We start from the raw sequence: 19,912 nt of genomic DNA, 5'->3' as shown, positions 1-19,912 counted from the left end.
AGTAAGAGTATCTTTATTGGCTTTGCACTCTGAAAAAACATCAAAACTATTTATTGTTTTACCAAGCCACATTTTATCGTTCCTTTTTCCCCCCCAATATGTTTATATACTTGACAAAATATCTTATTAAAAACATGTGGCCACTTCAAATAGCCATTTACTATTTAGGCTACCTACATTAAAATTTACCCTAAGTATTAATGAAGTAAATTCTCTTTAACAGAAAAAAACTCAGTAAGAAGGTGCTAATTTATGAAACGGGGAAGGGCTTATATAAAATCAAGGTGACACTCAAAATTGGGATGGGAAAAACAAAATTAAAATTTTTCTTAGTATTACATTAGTGACATTCAAAACTTTATATCAATAATTTTCTAAAATTCCAACAAAATTCTTTTCAGCGTAGGATTTTCTTTTTCCATTGGTATTAGCCCAAAAAACAATGAACAGATTAAAATATATTGACTCAAGAAAGACTGCATAAAGGCAAACAAGACAGTAGTTTAGATTTCGCCTAAACCGTATTCTTTAAATAATACAATTTATGCTAACTAAAAGTTTGCATAGAATCAGAACCAAATCAATTTAAAGACTGTACATCTGAAAATGGTAACAAATCTTAAACAATCAGAATTTTAAAATCATTTTTAGAAATTAAGATTTAATATCATCCAATTAAGTTTAAACCTTGCTTTAAAAATATTACATATAGCAGATATTTTCAAACACAAACAAAATAAATAAGTTTGAAAAACATCACCTTTGCTAAGTACTTCCAACAACCCCGTCTATTATTATTATTAAAGCCGCAATACATTCACTATAATGACAGGAGAGAGACCACAGGCATATAACATGTCTACCAAGTCAATCACACCATTTCAAAGGAGATAAACAATTTAGGAAATTTTCAAGTTATATTTTAAGTTTAAACTTTAAAAGACTCTGTCTTACCGATGTCTGTAAATGACTACTTCTGTAAAGCCTTTATTAACAAACATGCCTGGTCTTCAGGTTTTACCCTTCCTTTAATTCATGTTTAAAGGGAAAAAGAGTAAGGAAAATATAAAAACTTACAAGAAAGCCCCGAGAAATGATCTCGTCTCGGACAGCAAAGCACCTGCCACGCTGTGCTGCCAATCATTTTGGCACAGTCATCTGACCACCGTCAGAATGCAGGGAGACCATTCGGCCTGCATGAGACCCCACACTGTCCACCAAAAACTCCCACTCTTCTCACAGTTTACACCTACAAAGCACCATTCTTGCCCTCGGTATCTTCAGGCACCTTCTTTCTACACACTTCTACTCCTCGCCACCACATAAAATACTGATCTCCATTCTACTGCAGTCGGCACTGAGGCACGTGGCCGGGTGGACGGCGGCGCTTCCTGCCGACTGACTGCTGATGCCACTGTCTCTGGGCTCAGCCAGGGAGGAGGGGGAGTGTGGGATGCAGCAGTCACTGCTCGGACTGGGCGGACGCAGTAACAGGACACCTGCAGCATCCTCACTGTCAGGGCGAGGGCCAGTGCTCCCTACAGCTCCCCCCACCCCACCCCGAGAGACCACTTCTCTCCAAGTCAGCCACAGGACTAATCAGGCTCGGCACTGAGAGAAGCATGGGCCCTGCAGGAAAGCACGCGCCAAGGGGGTTAAGATGCACACAAAACACAAAATTTAGCATCTGCACTGGACTTTTGTTTTGGAGAAGAAAAATGACCTCATCTATCAGCCACCCTGCCATCATGTAGTCTGCAAAGCAGCGATCCCTCAGGCTCTGCCTGCCACGCTGTCTCTCCCCACAGGTGTTTGGTCCAAGCAGCGAGAAGGCAGCAGCCTGGGCGAACCGGCCGCAGCAACCATGATGGGCTGTTGGCATCTGATCAGCATGACGGATGCTGCCGCCAGATAATCACAACAGCAAAACCCCAGGTGCAGTCCCGAGGCAAGTGCTAACGGGGATACTACCCATCTAGGCATTTTTTTCTGAGGATTCAATGAGATAATGTTTGCTTAAAGCTGGTTTTACTTCAATTTACTCTGTAGAAAGCCAGTCTGCTGAGTGGGCACATACATCGTCAGCTTCTAAACGAGCAGTGTTCGTGCTTTTGACCATCAATGAGGCCCCCAGGTATTACCCTCGTGATCGCAAAGTTCTACGACACACGTTCTGAAAGGGGATAAAAGCAAATGTGTGTCTGTTCTCAGGCGGCTAGAAGACAATGGAGGAAGACACCGCAGCAGTGTGGCTGCCTGCTGTGAAAAAACAAAACAAACAAAAGCAGGTACCACGGGAATCACGGGAATGCAAACGGTGCAGCCGCTGCAGAGACACTGTGGAGGCTCCTCAAAAATTAAAAACAGAGCTACCCCATGACCCAGCAATCTCACTTCTGGGCATACATCCAAAGGAAATGAAAACAAGAACACCCGCACCCCTATGCTCGTTGCAGCCTTAGTCACTCACAGTAGTCAAGATACGGCAACAACCTAATGTCCATCAGCAGATAACGGGTCAAGAAGATGCAGAGCGTGCGTGTGTGTGTGCACGTGAGAGAGATTCCATTCTGGAATCTTACGGAATACACACAATGGAATATCACTCAGCCAGAAGAAAGAAGGAAATCCTGTCACTTGCATGAACATGGATGGACCGTGCAGGCATCACACTAAGCGGAATGAGCCAGACAGAGAAAGACAAAGACTGCATGGCATCACTTGTATGTGGACTTTAAAAAAAAAAAAAAAATCCAAACTCATAGAAACAGTAGAGAAGTGGCTGCCAGGGCCTGTGTGTGTGTTGGGGGGGGGGGCGGTAAATAGACAGAGGCTGGTAAAAACGTACAAACTTTGAGCTGTAAGATGCGTGAGGACCAAGGATCTAACAGACACATGGTGACTGTAGTTGATAGCACTGTACTGTGTAACTGAACTGTGCTAACTCACCCAAATGACACACACACACACACATGAGGTTCAGGTGGTAGATGTGCTAACTAACTAGATGGGAGGGACTCTTTCACAGTATATACACTTTAAATATCTTACAGTTTTGTTCTTCAATTATACCTCAGTAAAACTGAACAAAAGAGATACAGACATACAGACCTAGGTCTCATTCTGCAGGGCTCTGCACCAGCACACATGAGAATTACAACAAAGAGCAAACTGTGTGCAGAGTGGTGGCATTTTTAAAGTGGCATTTTAATATTTTAAAAAAATTTTTTCACATTTCGCTTTAAAATATGTACAGTTTTTAATGAAATATTTATATACCTCAGGAAGTAGAGCATCATGCATCTCTAGCCACACATGAAAAAAACACCAACACAGAAACTTCTGTCGTGTCGCTGTGCCTAGTCTTAGCCAAACTGTACATGCGATGGGGCTCCCCTGCCCCCTTCATTTGTTTAATCCTCCCCAACTTACGGCCTCAGATACACTTTATTCTCTTCTCAGCAAATGGAAGATGGCTGCTAACAGCTGACAAACTGCGGAGAATTCAGCAGAAGCTTGAACAGCGACAGTCGCGACATGCCCCCAGCCCACACCTGCTCCGTACACCGTTTACCTTCAGCTGCAGAATCAAGGACTCTATCCACAGCTACAGAAACTGTCAAGAGTCGACCATAATGTACCAATCCTGCCACGTCCTGACACTCGGGAAGGCGAGAGTGACCTGCGTCCCACGTCCACTTCTCTGCAGAGCAGAGCCAGCCCCCCGACCACCCTAGAGGCCCCCCCTGCGGCCAAGGGCACTGGGACGCACATGCGCAGGCAGGCGCGGCTACTTCAACAAACAGGATCAGCCTATTGCTGGAGCGCTGGCTGGGCCTCTAACCAGCACTGTGATCTCCTCAGTGGCACAAACCAGAAGTCCAGGGCCCTCGTCACCCCTTCCTTTTTATTACGACTAGTGAACCTACTGCCAAGCCCCTCCTGTCACCTCGAAATCCCTCTCTCCAAACGGCCTCCACCCCAGAGAGTGGTTTTCATAGAGGGATGCACTTATCCCAGGATGCTAAACGTACATTGGCATGGGAGAGAAATCAGCATGCGCTTATCCCAGGATGCTAAACGTACATTGGCATGGGAAAGAAATCAGCAGCACTTCTATTTCTGTTCATTCTTCTCTCATCCTTTTCTTTTAACGTTCCATAATGTATGCAGTATGTCAACACCAAAGTACACACACACATACAGAGTAGGTGGTAAGCGCAGACGCTCCAAGACCACCAGCCCTGTCACAACAGCACCACCTCCCGAAGCTGCCCATTCTCATCTTGGCACCACCCCCTTTCCCTCAATAGCCAGTGACGCCTTAACGACTGAACCAGATCAAATCGCCTCCCTTTGTAAAATGTCTTCAATTGCTTCCCACTGCTCTCCAGACGAACCTCAAACTCCAGCGCCTTCTCCCCATGGCATGACCACTCCCTCTCTCATCCAGTCCACGCTCTGTCTCCCTAGGCTCCAGGCACCTGCTCTTTCCACCTTTCCAACGTGCTCGGTCGAGGCTCCTCCGTCTGCACGGCCACCTTACCCTGCCCATGCCTTCTGCCCACAGTGGTCCTCTGCTGGTCAGCGGGAAGATTTCCTTCTGCACTAACGCGAACTTGCCGGTAGTCAACACTCAACTCGAGTTCCTCAGCCCCGAACAACGAAGACAATCATTCCCCCCTTCACTGGGAGTTCTTTTTCCTACTTCAGGTTTTAGCATATATGTTTCCTCCTGTTAGCCACTTCAAAAAATTTGACAGGATGTAATAAGCATAAATAAAAATTAGGTAGTTATCAAATTATCTAAGAAATTTGAAGAATCTGTCTGAAGACTTAGGAGAGAGGTTTCAGTACAATATTATAATTAGGCACAGTGGTCCAAACTTCTATGTGGGCGAGAGACAGACAAAATGGGCCCATGACAGCTTACAGCACTGGAGACTAGCGGGGGGAGAATGACCAAGGCACCCAGCTCCACGGGGAAGGCTCACGGGAGATGCTATCAGTGACTCGAGGACGCCTCCGATTGTTTCTCAGGAAACACACCACCTCACTCCCTTACCCACAGGGAAAGAGCAGAAACGCTTGTAACCTAAAAAAGTGTTTACACTCTCACCGTACAGCACAGAGACTTTCAAAGACCGTGTCTCTTCGCTCCTACTTTTACAAGACAAAAAGAATTAAGAGAACCAAAAAAAGTATAAAGTTTCTAAGCTAATGCTCTTGGATGTGGAGAAAAATGAAGGCAGGGCAACTGTGGGCAGGAAAACTGAGCGTGGAGACAAAAGAAGACAACCGTCAGACATCTTGCGAATCGGTCAAGTGCTTCGCTCCATGTGCATTCAGCTCAGCATAATACTTCTGCTGCAATTCACCAAGGTTTAACAGGTTGAGTTTTTTTTAAACTGAAGAATCTGTGGAAGGCTTTCTGCTTTGCTTTTAAGCTCTCTACTTTAAAAAATGCTACGATTCAGTCATTACTTTGACCGTACACCACAGTCCGACAACTTTAAAATAAGAAAGCCAACTGTTGAAACGTGAAAGTCCCACTGGCACAACTTAGCACGCCTAGACATGTGACACATGCTTTTTATTATGCTTGACTTCTCAAACTGCCATGGGTGACCCATGCTACAAGACAGCTGAAGCGCGAACACATCACGCTGAATAACAGCTGGTCATCTGATTCCACGTATAGGGAACGTCCAGAATAGGCAAATCTAGAGAGTAGCTCAGTATCGCCAGGAGCAGGGAGGGGTGGTGACGGCGGCTTCAGGCTGGGGGGCTTCTTTCTGGTGTGATTAAACGGTCTCAGGCTGCCTGCAGGGACGGCTGCTCAGCCCAGCAAAAACACCAACCGCTGCATTGTACGCTTCACGCGGGTAAACTGTGTGCGAGCTCAAGGAAGCTGTGAAGGAAAAATATAATCCCATGCTGGGTTTGTGTTCTTCATCTCGAAGCCGTTTTTAACACAAACTTGAAAAATATTTCAATACCTATCACCTTTCCCTTACGGAAAATATAAAAGGTGATTATCTCTGGGTGGTAGGATTTTGGGTATTTTTTTACTTTCTTCTTTATGCTTTTCTGTACTACTTAAATTCTTACAATAAGAACATAACTTTTTAATCAGAAAAAAACCCACTTATTTTCCCCTGAAAAACAAAATGCTCTGCTGGAAATTACAGCTCCATTAGCAAAGAGCTCTGGCCGGCTGAGGACCCTTGTGGCTCTGGCCTTGGATCGCAGAAACGGATACAAACGATGAAGGAAGTGACCCGAGTAATAACAGCAGGGTGACCCCGAGGGTCTGGAAGGGCAGCAGAGCCAGGATGCCCATTCCAAACTCCAGAGCTGGTGTGGGAAGGCCCGTGGCAGTCCCCCCCGCCAGCAGGAATCAACACCAAAGGCGTTTCTTAGGCAGGGACTCTGAATACCCGTGCGCTCGGGATGGGTCATCCCAGGGACGCCAGGATGGCGGTCTCCCTGTCCGCGGGGCCCAGCGCCCAGCTCTCATCTTCTCTGCACAGGAACGCCAGATACTCCAGCACGTAGACCAAGAAGCAACTTCTACCGAAAACCACACCAGGCAACTAATACTTATGATGAAGGTGTCGTTTATTTTTGAAACTCAAAAAGATGTAAAGTTTTATTAAAAGGATAATTTGGTTAAATACATAAAACACAAAATGAGCTGGGCTTGTTCACGTGATGCGGGGTTTACCGCCTGGGGTGCTGGTGGGGGGGTGGGGTGCACCTGTCAGCAAGGATGGACGCTCTGCCGACACCAGGAGCTTTAGTCTCTGAAATTTAATTACATCCACAACAGTATGTACTTTTATATCCCTACTCTTTATTTTTTTTATTTTAAAGATTTTATTTATTTACTTAAGATAGAGTGAGCAAAGCAAGGGGGTGGGGGGAGAAACAGAGGCAGAGGGAGAAGCAGAGAGCAGGGAGCCCGACATGGGACTCAATCCCAGGACCCTGGGATCATGACCTGAGCCGAAGACAGACGCTTAACCAACTGAGCCACCCAGGTGCCCCCAAAATTAAGGAAACTTTAAATTAGGAGTGTCACAGGTTCCCACTCTTAATACTCAATAAAGTACTTCTTTTTCAGGAAAACTGTACACTAAATACTTATCTTTTAAATTATATTTTTAGTATTTTAGTTTAATTGTTAGGTTTCAATTATTCTACTTTCTTCATTAGACATTTTTCATGTTAAATCTGAATCTTTTAACTACTCACCCTCTAAAAATAAGATGTAAAAGCAGCAGCAACTCACTGTTATTTAAAAACAAAATGGGGGGCTGGGGGTCTTCAGTATCAGCAAAAGCCCAGAAGGAAACATCATGAAACGCCAGGACCACCCGCTGGAGCCTAAGGTCTTTTGGATGCACTGTGTGATTGCGGAGTTATTACTCTGTACTGTCTACTCAGAGTTAGCGGTCTGCCTCGCCTGGCTTGCAGATGCTCAAAGGTAACGTCTGTGCCATGTTCATCATCCTAGTGCGAGCAACCAGCACGACCAGCTTGGCACAAAGTAACTGATACATTTGTTTAACTAAGTGGTTTTTTACAGAATTCACGCTCATTAAACAGAACTTGTTGAAGGTGTGCTAGCGGTAGTCTAAGTACCTTTACATGTATCAATCCATCTAAATGATGCAAATGGGTAGGATGGATAAGAGAATGAATCAATCTGTACATAATTAAAAAGGAGAGATATATAAGACCAGAAATATTTAAACAAAAGTCAGGGAAATAAACCTGTTTTTAAATAAGAAAAACAACCTTTATGTGGATGGAGAAGTGGGAGTTCCTGTAAAGCCTAATTCAGTATAATGTAAAGAAAAACCCAGAAAACCTGTATGTGAAGTTTTTAATGGACTGTACCTTCCAGGAAAGAATGAATTCTTTAAAAGGCAAGGAAGCTGCCTCGGCCATAGCCACTTCCCAGAGTGAAGAAATTCAGGTGAAGGCAAGTTCTTTGCCCAGTCCTGACAACCAAGAGCCATCAGAAGGCAGGGCACAGGAAGGAGCAACCTTAAAGGTGGGCAGGACTTGAGAAGCCAGGGGCGTGTGGAGAAAGGTAATCTGGCCGTGCATCCTCCTAACAAGCTTACCCTGAACTTGTTCGTAAGCAAGTCCACACTCGACTCGCGGCTGCTATCACATCACTATTCATAGGAAGATCAAGTTTTAATAACACTTGCTCAAAATCATACTTCACTAAGTAGAGGGGAAGTTTTGGCAGAGAAATAAAAGCTGCACTAACAGACAAGGTGAAACCTCACAGTCCTGAACACCTAGGGCTTGTGCGGAATGCGATACTCGAAAATAAAACTGTGCCATCTAAACGGAAGCAGATGTGTTTATTTAAAAGTGAAGAGATGTCATTCAAGCTGATTTCCCCAAAGAATAGTACGTATCCCTTTGGAGCAGTATAACAGTTAGGGCTTCCTAAGAACAGAATTCTCGACACTCCAACATCCATTCATGGAAATGATACTATCAAGTACTATTCCTGCATTAAATATACTTGAGAGCCGTTTGTAGATCCCATCTTAGTCCAAATTAGCAGGCTGTGGGTTACATTTAAAAAAACATATCTAAGTGTCTTTTGGCCTTCAGCAGACAGAGATGCTTTGAATAATTTGATCTGTTTGTGCCAACAGAATCTGCTAGTAAAGATTAGCAGTGTCTAACTGTCACTAACTTTGGTTCTGCCTAATTTATTTATTCAATCCAGAAATTAACAGTTTAACACTGTTCTGAGAAAACATTAAGTCCCTCAGCGGTGAAAGAAGAAACAGAAAGCTGAAAACCTGGACGCAGGGGGGTGTGTTTACTTAATGCAGAGTCAAGAGGGGCCAGCTCCCGAGAAACAGGGGCCACATTAAGGAGTCTACTTTGTTCTAAAAACAAGGGAAAGCTAGCACAAGGCTATCTGGTGCCCACGAATCTACCCTGCCCCCATCAACGTAAGGTCCATCCCAAGCAGTACTTGCAAACAGAATAGAGACCCACTTCCTGGGAGTTCATGTCACCGCATCCAGTCGATATCTTCAAATTGGGAATGTACGATTCTAAGGCTTAAATATACAAAGACTAAGGGACTCTAAATCTGAATAAGAAAAGGTAATTATTTGTGTTTAGTATAGCATTACCACAGTAAAGATCAGGACGGTATTTGCAAAGGAGACTCCTTACTATAAATGCATTTCTTCCTACATGAACGACACTGTCATAACCAAATACCCCCGAGAGTTTCCACAAAGCAGAAGCCATTTGTTTTCTGGTGTGAATTTTCCCAGAAATTGCAAAAGCCCACAGAAGCAGCAGGTCTACCTTACAAGAACTACTTTCGGTATCTTCCCACGAGCAGCTCGCTGTGTTCATTCTACCTCACAACTGCCACTCTGTCTCGCTCGAGGGACGCACACTGCCAGGCAGACATTTCTGACCTCGTCTGTCTTCTCTACGCAATTCACAGCCCCTTTAGGTCCATAGTTTTGAATTACCCATTTTTGTTTCTCTCAGAACACGTAACCTAGAACCTTACTAAGAGTACAAATAATTCAGTTCCCTGTGGCTTTTCTTCTTTTAGATTATGAGACCACCTACCTCTTAGGAATTTTTTATGGATTAGGGAAACAATATTCTTCAGATATACAATACTGATTTCAGTGATACCACTGTTTAATACCATCTTCAAAAGACTGATTAGAATATTTCTGTCTTGCCTAGAACATAAAAACAGAAACACCCAATGTTCATTCAGAGGCAGCAATGTACACGTGCTCTTTGCTGACTACAAACACAGACAAGTCCACAATACACCATCCCATTTACAGACTGATAAAAGCACGTTCAGCTGTAAGAATGGCGGGGCAGGCTTGGCTGCCACGGTTGTGCTGTGACTGGTCTCACCGGAGAAGTAGTAGTTCCTGAGATTCAGTTCTCATCAGTGAAGAACAAGACAGATTCTGTTCTATTAGAGCTTCTCCCTACTCCCTACATCCTTATTTAAAGATGGAAAGTCCTACGAAAACAGGTATCAGAATTTCTGACATCCAGCAAATGCTTCTCCAATTTATGGGCAACAAATAGGATTAAAATTCAGGAATACAAGTAAAGTAAGTGTATATAATTACTATTCTCTTGCGGTAAAACACACAGATAATCAAGGATGACATCCTCGGATCACTGCAGCACCACTCATTAAATTTTAAGCTATCTGTAAAGAAAGCTGAGAAATGTTCCCAGCTAGACGTGCGTCAGACAATACCTGACAAGATGTCCCACCGCCAGAGAAGCAGAGAAACAAGAATGAAAGGCAGAGAGAATAGAGTGCCAACAAACTTCAGGCTACGGGCACCTTCTATAAGACTGACATGTGCAGATTAAACAGCAAAGTCCTGTCTCTGTCAGCCATTCGGTCACATCCATCTTGGAGCGGGACCAGATGGAAGTCCGCACCATAAGACTAAAGCCACACCCGTGAACAACGTGGTGTCAGACTTGAGCCACAGACGTGCTGAAGAGCTTTCCCCAAACAGCTAGTGGTCCAGAACTTACAAGTCTAGTAGCAGATATTTTAAAGCTCATTTATTGTGAATCATACTTTCCAGATTCACCGATTGGAACATCACCGGGAAAATCACACATGTACCAATGAGAAACCGAAGGACCTGAACTTCTAAGAGGCAGTGCTCACACAGCAACAGTGGTTACTGGTGCTGGAGAGAAGATGGTTTCAAAGCTCCTCATGGGGCAATTTTTATACGTGCAGCGTGAAACAGACCTCCACTCTCCCTGTCGTTGACAGGTGGTGCCGGTCAGGACAGGAGTGCCCACTTCCCCGACACACCCAGCCTCCAGGAAGTCATCCTGTTGGGAAGGAGAGAAGACACAGAGCAGACAGAGGGAAGAATGACGATAGAAGAACGGCTCCCGGGTACAGGCAAAGCTAGGCTTATCTTAGAGACACAGGGTCCTAAAGAGATAGAAAATATGGAATCCTCAATTCTCATCCACTAGACAATCTTATCCAGTAGACAAGAGCTCTTTGCTAGGCTGCCTGGAAAGGACTAAAGCCATTGGAAATTCTCTTCTCAGTCAACAGTCTCCCGATAAGGGAGGGCAGTCATCCTCAAAGGTTCTGGTCACGTACCCCTCATACTCTTAAACATCATTAAAGACCCTGAACAGCTCTTGTTTAGGTGAGGTATAGCTACTGTTATTTGCTGTAATAAATAAATAATATTCTTCCAGTTCTAATTTCTAGTAATTCATTTTAAAAATAATAATTAAAAATTATTATAGTAATTATTTCCCAAAACAAAAATTATTTCCCAAATAAAAACTATTAGGATAACATGGCTTTATATTTTTATAAATTTCTTTAATGTTTGGCTTAGTAGAATACAGCTGGATTATTTTATTTGCTTTTGCATTCAGTATGTTATGGCACCTTGTTTTGGCTGAAGTATAAGAAGGAAAAAGGAGTGCCTTACAGACTCCCTGAAAGGGCCTAGGAGAGGGTCCTCAAGGGTCCCTGGAGCACACTTTTAAAATCCTGAGTTAGGGTTTTCAACTCAAGATTTCTGATGCTGCAGGTGGCTTGGCCCAAAGAAAATGAGAATATGGAGAACAACTGGGTGGAGGCCATACCCGAGAGATGGCAGCAATCTCTCCGATGACTTGGGGACAACGAGAGCGTCTGCAGACGAGTGGTAGCTACAAGGTAAACGTTCATTCAAACTGTCCTCCAAGCAACCAAGAACTAGCTACAGAGTAATTCCAAATACGACTCAGTGCAAATGCTGGAGGATAAGGCTATACCGAACAAACGAGAAGGATGTGATACCGTAGTGTTCACTGTCTGCACTAATCCACAGTCACTTTCTAGTCCCAGAACTTCAAGGTAGCTCTTGCAGGTGAATGCGAGACCAGAAAGCAGAGGCACAGAGGGAGGCCGAGGGAACAGGACCCGCGAGAGGCAGCCTTCCAAGGGAATCTGGCTCTGGTACCTTCACTGAAAGTAAGGATGCCTATGTTCCATCCTGGGGAGAGCAGAGATCTATCACCCAAACCACTTTCCAGAAGCGCTCAGTTCCCCCATGGAAGCCCAGCTGAGAAAGGCAGAGACACAGGCAGGAAACGGAGGCTTGGACGTATGACGGGCAGGGCATAGGGACTAGAAGCCTGACTCAGCAGCGGAATCCCTTCACAGCTGGAAACCCTCTTATTACTTTAATGAACCCTCCTGGACTAGACGTTCAGAGTGGGCCTGTCCAAAGAACCTTCTTTCACAAGGAATTAGATATGGAACTGGTCATGTGTTCAATTCAGGTATTGGGACTATTTAAACTTTTCTTACTGGCATCTTGGCACAATCACAAAATCACACAAAGATCAAAAAAATCCCTACAATGTCAACAACAGTCAGTCAGAACTGCTGATAGGCTTTAAGTATCTTTACAAAGAGCTGGTAACTTTTAGTCCTAAGCAAAGAGATTTAGTATTTGAGTTAGTGGTTGTGACATCATCTATCACTACAGCGTATGGCAGCCACTGTTCTTTTGGCTTTCCAAACCCAGGGAGGTCACCTCACAACGACTGCGGCTGTCCTGTTGCAGTCTCGCGGCCAACAAACTGAACATCACTGCTCCAGCGAGAACAGGGTCGTGTCCCACAGAAGAGGACACGTGCATGTGCTAACTCCGGCAGGAAGTTACCAAACTGGGGCGCGCCTGGGCGGCTCAGTCAGCTGAGCCAATTCGGCTCAGGGCGTGATCTCAGGATTGTGGGATTGAGCCCCGTGTTGGGCTGTGCTCAGCGGGGAGTCTGCTGGAGATTCTCTCCCTCTCCCCTTCTCTCTAATAAATCAATCTTTAAACTGGGGCTGAACAGATTTGCTCTCTGATTTCATTTTAAAGTCTGTAGAAAAAATTAATAGTTTCTTTGCCTGTACTGTGAGCTACTGAAGACAAAATTTTGTCTACATACCTTCCCTTCTGAAACCTGGGCTCAGGTTCACAGTACAAATCAACTTTATGCTGAACTATGCTTTCATGTTTCCCCTCTTTCTTGCAAACATAACTGTCGTACCATGTCACCCGCAGACGCCCTGCTCTCCCACGGACCTCTGCCACGGTCGTGTCAAACGGGCAGCCAGAATTCTTAATGAAAGCAGTTACCTAGAACGATACTGGTTTCCTGTGCCAACTCACCTCTCACTGCGATCTCTCCTGTTTCACTTTCCCCTCTACTCTCGTGACTTCCGTCTCCACGAGGCAATCTCATGCTTGTCCCCCTCGCCTCCGGCAGCTCCCTCTTCACACCACCGCCACTTTCTCAAGTGCAGCATTGTTCCCCTTACTCCCTTAACTCTGTGTCACCCATGGCTCTCAAAGGCCCTTCTTGATCAGATCTAGCTTCTGACTTTCTCCCCAGAGGACAAAACAGGCCCCTGCTTGGCAAACACGGCTCATTCCTTCCCCTTCTGCTCTCCCACGCCATCTCCGGGCTCCCTGTGCCTACACTTCATCCCCCTTCCAAAATCAGCTCAAAGAGCCACCTCATCAACACTTGCCCAGTTGCTCCAATGAAAAGAAACCTCACTCCCCTTCAGATAGGATTTTATCTATGCCTCAGCGATGACCTCCTTTTGGGGATGATGGGTGTTGTCTTATCTCCCCTCCAAGAGAAGAATCCTTGAGGAGGAGATCTAATTTCCCCTTCCATTTAGATGCACCCCTATGATAGATGAATTAACTAACTTCCTACGAGGAAAAAAAAGTAACAAGACAGGTCTTCACCAGGTAGTAAAGACAAGGAAGAGGCTAGAGAAAATCTAAGTCTCTCTGCCACTTTTTCTTTCTTGAAGCAAGTTAATCCACACAGCTGAATTTTCCAGGTATTTATAAATATCAGGATTCAAAAATAACATCTTATAGTTTAATAATACTAATGTCTCAATTCCCATAATGATAACATATTCTCAAAAGGAAACAGCTTTAGAGAAGGCACCCCGCCACCAGAGGAAGAGACAGTCTCTGACTCCAATTATAAGTGCTTTCCACTAAATCACAATAAGACCTTGAAATTTTACCAAAATACATAAAACAAAAAGTAAATGAAAGTTCTTTTCTTTCCTATTTTCTCACCCTAAATGACTTTCCTCAAACTCTTTTTTTTTTTTTTTTTTAAAGATTTTATTTATTTGACAGAGAGAGAGACACAGCGAGAGAGGGAACACAAGCAAGGGGAATGGGAGAGGGAGAAGCAGGCTTCCCGCAGAGCAGGGAGCCCGATGCGGGGCTCGATCCCAGGACCCTGGGATCATGACCTGAGCCGAAGGCAGACGCTTAACGCCTGAGCCACCCAGGCGCCCCTCCTCAAACTCTTTTTAAATGTGCTTTGAAGGCAAGAGAAATGAAGCTACAATGAGGACTCCTTACAACTTGCAGCCCACTGATAAATCCCTGAGACATACAGCGTGTAACACCCCTACAACTCCCTCAAGGATTTTTTTTAATGTTTTATCAATGAAGATTTGCTCTAGCCAGTGTCACTTCACTCTGATAACCATAAACGCCTAGGATATGCTAAAATTCCTCTTTCAACATGTGGCCCACTGACACACATCTGAAGGGTCTCATGACTAACGCTTTGCTAAAACAATAGGGACTAACCTTACCTTGACAATAGCTAGCCCTGTGAGGTCTTGGAGACCTTGCTCTCAGCATACACAAATTCCTTAGAGACTTACTTCATCCCTAACCCCCATCAGTTACCCCTCACAATCCCAGCACAGCTCTGTCTGCCCACAGGTCCTGTCCCCGTGCTATAATAAAAGCACCTTTTTGTACATACATACATACATAAAAATGTGCTTTGAAGATGCTGATTTGAAAAGCAGAGAAATGGCCTCAGGGCCAGAATCCCCAACTCCAGCTGTGCCTCCCCCTCCAGGTGTATGACTCAAGGGAAGTCCCATCTGTCCTGCTGATCTTTGTAACTGGACACTGGGGACACAGCTCCTGCAGATCAACCTCACGTTCCTGTGAAGACTGTGAATTTACAAGTGGGGGAAGGTGCGGAAGAGGTAAGTATAAAAGCAGTACGTGACCGTACCCACAAAAAGACTGTCCCACCCACCTGACCCCCAAACCTGTTACTCACTGCATCCTGATGAGCAGCTAACATTTCGTCTGTCTCAAAAAGTTATTTCAGTAAGATAAGTTGATTGAGGAAAACTCAGTGAAAAATACTGTCCAAGATGACCTCTGGGATTCTTCTGAGGTCCAATTTCGTATGATTTTATGAGAGAATTAAGAAAGTGCTCCAAGGGACGCCTGGGTGGCTCAGTTGGTTAAGTGTCTACCTTTGGCTCAGGTCATGATCTCAGGATCCCAGGATCAAGTCCCACATCGGGCTCCCTGCTCAGCGGGAAGTCTGCTTCTCCCTCTGCCTGCCTGCCTGCCCCACCCTCTCTCTCTCACAAATAAATAATCTTAAAAAAATAAAAAATAGGGTGCCTGGGTGGCTCAGTCGTTAAGTGTCTGCCTTCGGCTCAGGTCATGATCCCAGGATCCTGAGATCAAGCCCCGCATCGGGCTCCGTGCTCCGTGGGAAGCCTGCTCCTCCCTCTCCCACTCCCCCGTTTGTGCTCCCTCTCTTGCTGTCTCTCTGTCAAATAAATAAATAAAATCTTTAAAAATAAAATAAAATAAAATAAAAAATAAAAAATAAATAAAGTGCTCCAGATGCAGTGTGTCCAGAATCAGATCCGTAACCCAGGGCCCAGAACCTCACCCTCTCCTCTCCTGCTCTGGCTAACGCCATCTTGGCCGGTAGCCCGGACGATGACCAGTGGCTGGAGGGACACATCCGTAATCACCTTACGGCACCCCTGCCTCCTTCTGGGCCTGCTCATCCCATGTCACCGACACAGATCTTAAACGCGATCTCATGCAGTGGTCTAACCCAGGGCAGGTCCCGTGACCTTCTATAAGCTGCACTCTCATCTCCAAGGGAAGGACGACACCCGCAACCCTGCAGGGTTATTATAAAGATCGTCAGTAATACGCGTGCCCAGTAAGGGCCTGGCATTCAGCAGGTACCTAATAAACAGATCATTGTTCCTGCCTATGGAGCAGGATACAACAGCAGGAAGGAAAGGTGTCACCTCCTCCTCTCTCTGCTCCTCTCCTGGCCGTGAGGGTTTCATTTTGGGGCGCCACTTTTCTCACCCACAGCATCACAACAGCACCCTAACCAGGCCAGGCCTGGGGTGCACACTCACCGGCCCATCACCTCCGTCCGACGGCACACACCTGCTCACAGAAACACGCACCCGGCCCCCCTCACAGGCGGCGTCTCCCCAGCCCAGCGCCAGGCCACGCAGAGCCCTCAGCAGGACACCGGGCGGGCCCTTCCCCGCCTTCCCACCTTCTCTCTCAGATTTCCCTCCTCTGTAAATTCCCACACCCAGGCCACAACACCACCTCTCAGCCTGTCTAGAATGTTCTCCTACCACGGCTGAGGCCTATGCATTCTTCAAATCGTACCTCTGACATCATCTGCCGTTCGAATGTCCCCTGGACCCCGGAGTTTCCGTTGGTTCTCCCCAGGCCTTTGTGCAGACCTCACTCACAGCCTCTCACAGACTGTACCCTAGCGTGCTGATCTTGTTTCCAGCAGCTCCTGCCCCACTGAAAGCCCACAGGGCAAGGCGCAGGCCTGCGCCGGCTGCCATTATTCCCTGGGCCTGACACAGGGCCTACGCTCCAAACATAGCTGATGGCGTCTGTGAGAGGACCTCAGTATTGGTCCCATGAAATGTGCCATCTGCAGGGCTGAGAAATCAATGTCACTGTTGACTGAAGGTATTTCTAGAAACTTTCTGAGATTTCTAAAATCCAATTAATTCCAAAACATATCTCCAAGAGATTAAAAAATGCAGAGATAAAATTCATATAAATGCTCATACTGAAATGTGTATCAGACCAAATTTCCAGTAAGAAAAAAATTAATGGAATCTCTATATAAAAATATTTTTAAAATCTAAAAAAAAAATTTAAACATAAGAATCCCATTGTGTTCTCATCTTCAATAGCTATAAAAATCTAGCAAAAGCAGTCTTAGTTAATGGTAGAATATTTAAAGGTTTCCTTCTACAAATGTATGCTTAATCTTGGTCGAGAAGAACAAAAGCAGAATATACTTACTGGCTATGCATATGATTTTCCTTTTTAAAAAGTGAATTTAAAAAATTATTTCCTATTTTCAAATGCCCCGAACCTTCCTCAAAAACAAATTGTGCAAATTTACCTCCACTAATCATCACAAGGACTAACTTTACATTTTATATAATCCACAACTATTATCTGCAAAACTGCTATAAATGTACTTGACAAACAACACAGGAATAAAAAATATCAGTCTGGATAATGCGATCTGAACGTGTTTAAAATCAAGTCTATCATTAGAGAAAGGGAAGAGATAAACTGTAGCATTTGGTATAGAAGAACGAAGGCTAATTCAACTCTTTTTCAAGAATGTTAGAACATGTGATTTGTGTTTTTTAAATTCCAAATATAACTTGCTGTATTTAGCACCTCCTGTACTTTCCAGTATATTAGATAATTGCACACCAAGTTAAAAACAAAATAAAGGAAAACATTCCTGCCACCCTCCCTTTTCATAAAAGAGATGGAAATCTCACACACACACAGAGCACCTTATAGGTCAGTATGAATAGCCCCAAAGAAAGTAGGTTTTTCTTCATTTAAAAAAATTTTTGAGGGTTTAGAGAACTCAGGGACAAGGGAGAGGGGAAAGGAGAACAGTGCGATTATGGGTTTTGGCAAAAGAGACCGGCTAGTAACTTCAGACCCTGCCCTAGAGAGCCGCATGGTGCCTCGGTGGCCCTGGGCTCTGACCCCCACATCAGAGCGGCGCTACGGTTTTCTCTGTGAAGGCACTGAGATTCTCAAGACGATTCTGTTTGAACAAAGGTGTGCATAACTTCAAAAAAACCTGAAAATCACTCAGAAGGATAAACCAACATTCAGTGGGTAATAACCATATTAACAGCTAAAAAAACAACAAAACAAAATGAACAGAAGTATTCAATATGAAAAAATGGTTTTAAAACATGGCAAATCACTAGGCAGCAGGAAAGACCGATGTCTGCAGTCACTTCACCTTTGGGAATGTTTGTTTCTGTTGCTTCTGATCAGAGGTTCATTGGGTATACTGTTTGCTTAGGGAGGGGACACCAAGTTAAGCTTTTTCAACGTGGCTCTGGCAGGAAGACAATAGATGGTTTCAGCAAGAAACAGGCTGTGAACCCACAGCAAACGGCTGTGGAAAGGGAAGGTGCACTCAAGATGAGAGGCGACATCACTGGGTACGTTTGTTCAGGTGGATGGACGGGCCACTAAATAATCCAGGGGGTGGGAGGGGAGGACACTGTGTCCCACTGTGGAGATCTACAGAGAAAACTCTACCCTTCTGATTCTCAGCACCCAAATCCTCCTGTGCATCCACTTCCAAGCCAGTTAATACCGTCAAAGATCAGAAATTAGTGCTTAACTACAGTAATTTAGGAGAAAAGTCATTTTCTAAATAAATCATTTCCCGTGCTTTGTTTTCTCTGATGAAATTGCTAAAAACCAAAGCCTCTCTGCAGGGAGATGGTTAAGTCGGGCCCCCTTTTCCACCACTGTCCCCCTCCCCTCGGCCCACGGCATGACAGGCCCAGGCTGTGACACAGAAAAGAACAAATTTCGAGATCATCTAAGAAGACTCTATTAAATTTTTTTGCCTTACCAAAATGCTCGTAGCTAGTAAGAGGATGGGCGAGTTTCCCACTTGCCAAACTTTCTAGAATGCGAAAATTACAAGAGAATGTAACGTAGCCTCTCCACACTAAGACTCATTAATTTCAAAAGATGGATATCAGAAGAAAAAACATTAGCATTTGCATTCTGAAAACAAACTACAGGACTACACACTGATAAAAACAATCCTTTCCATTGGGTTAAAAACAAATTGATGACAAGATAAGAAATAATCATTTTAACCACTTTAGTAACATTTAGTTCCTAATATTATCCATGGACACTCTTTTGAAGGTTTAGAAATAAAAATGCTAGTTCATTTCAAATATGGGGAAGCCAAAATGTCAGTGTCCTACGTACAGCCTCTACACTTTGGGTCTTTCATTATTTGGTGTGCAGTTGGCCTCTTCGTAGGGTATTAAGAGCCACGATTCTAGTTTCTCTGCTATGGTGAGACCACGACAAGGGGGCATTCTACCCCTGCAGCAGAAGGCCGATAAGAGACGGACATGTGGGCATTCAGAGCATCTACACCTGAGACGGTGCACACCTGAGGGCTTCTCTCTGCTACCCTTTGGACTTACTGACAAACCAGGAGCTCCAGAGGTTTCTCAAAACAGGTAAGATGTAAGAGCTATGTACCAATGCTTTACAGAAATCTTAATTTCCTCAAAAGAGCTCATATAAAACATCTACAGGCATAAAAAGGTGGTTTCGGCAAGATTCCAAAATGTCTTCTTACTCTGAAATTCGTATCTGAAATAGACTAACCCACGAGCTAGATGTTTCAACCCTTCTTAGAATAAGACACAGTATAAAAATTTAACATATCTATAACAGGTTTTGAAACTCTATACCTTCAACAAAATATCAAAAATTACTCTATCTCTCCTCTTAAAATATATAAATACATTTTGCTTATGGCACATTTGTATATTCAACACCACTAATACGCAACAAAAGCAAGAGAAATCACATTTACATTGTTTTACATATAACTTATTTTTAGAATATAAAATCTATCTCTCCCCAAAGAGTTCACCACA

General features: G+C 44.3%; 1 protein-coding gene across 8 annotated transcripts in view; it reads right to left on the bottom strand.

Annotated features, from left to right (window-relative positions):
- ENAH (ENAH actin regulator) overlaps nt 1-19,912 on the bottom strand; it is a 136,583-nt gene that overhangs the window by 40,627 nt on the left and 76,044 nt on the right. The window lies entirely within an intron of this gene.

This window comes from Phoca vitulina, unplaced genomic scaffold (genome assembly GCF_004348235.1).
Source record: "Phoca vitulina isolate PV1807 unplaced genomic scaffold, GSC_HSeal_1.0 scaffold78, whole genome shotgun sequence".
In the NCBI taxonomy this organism is placed as follows: domain Eukaryota; kingdom Metazoa; phylum Chordata; class Mammalia; order Carnivora; family Phocidae; genus Phoca; species Phoca vitulina.
This window is presented reverse-complemented; position numbering and strand designations above follow the sequence as displayed.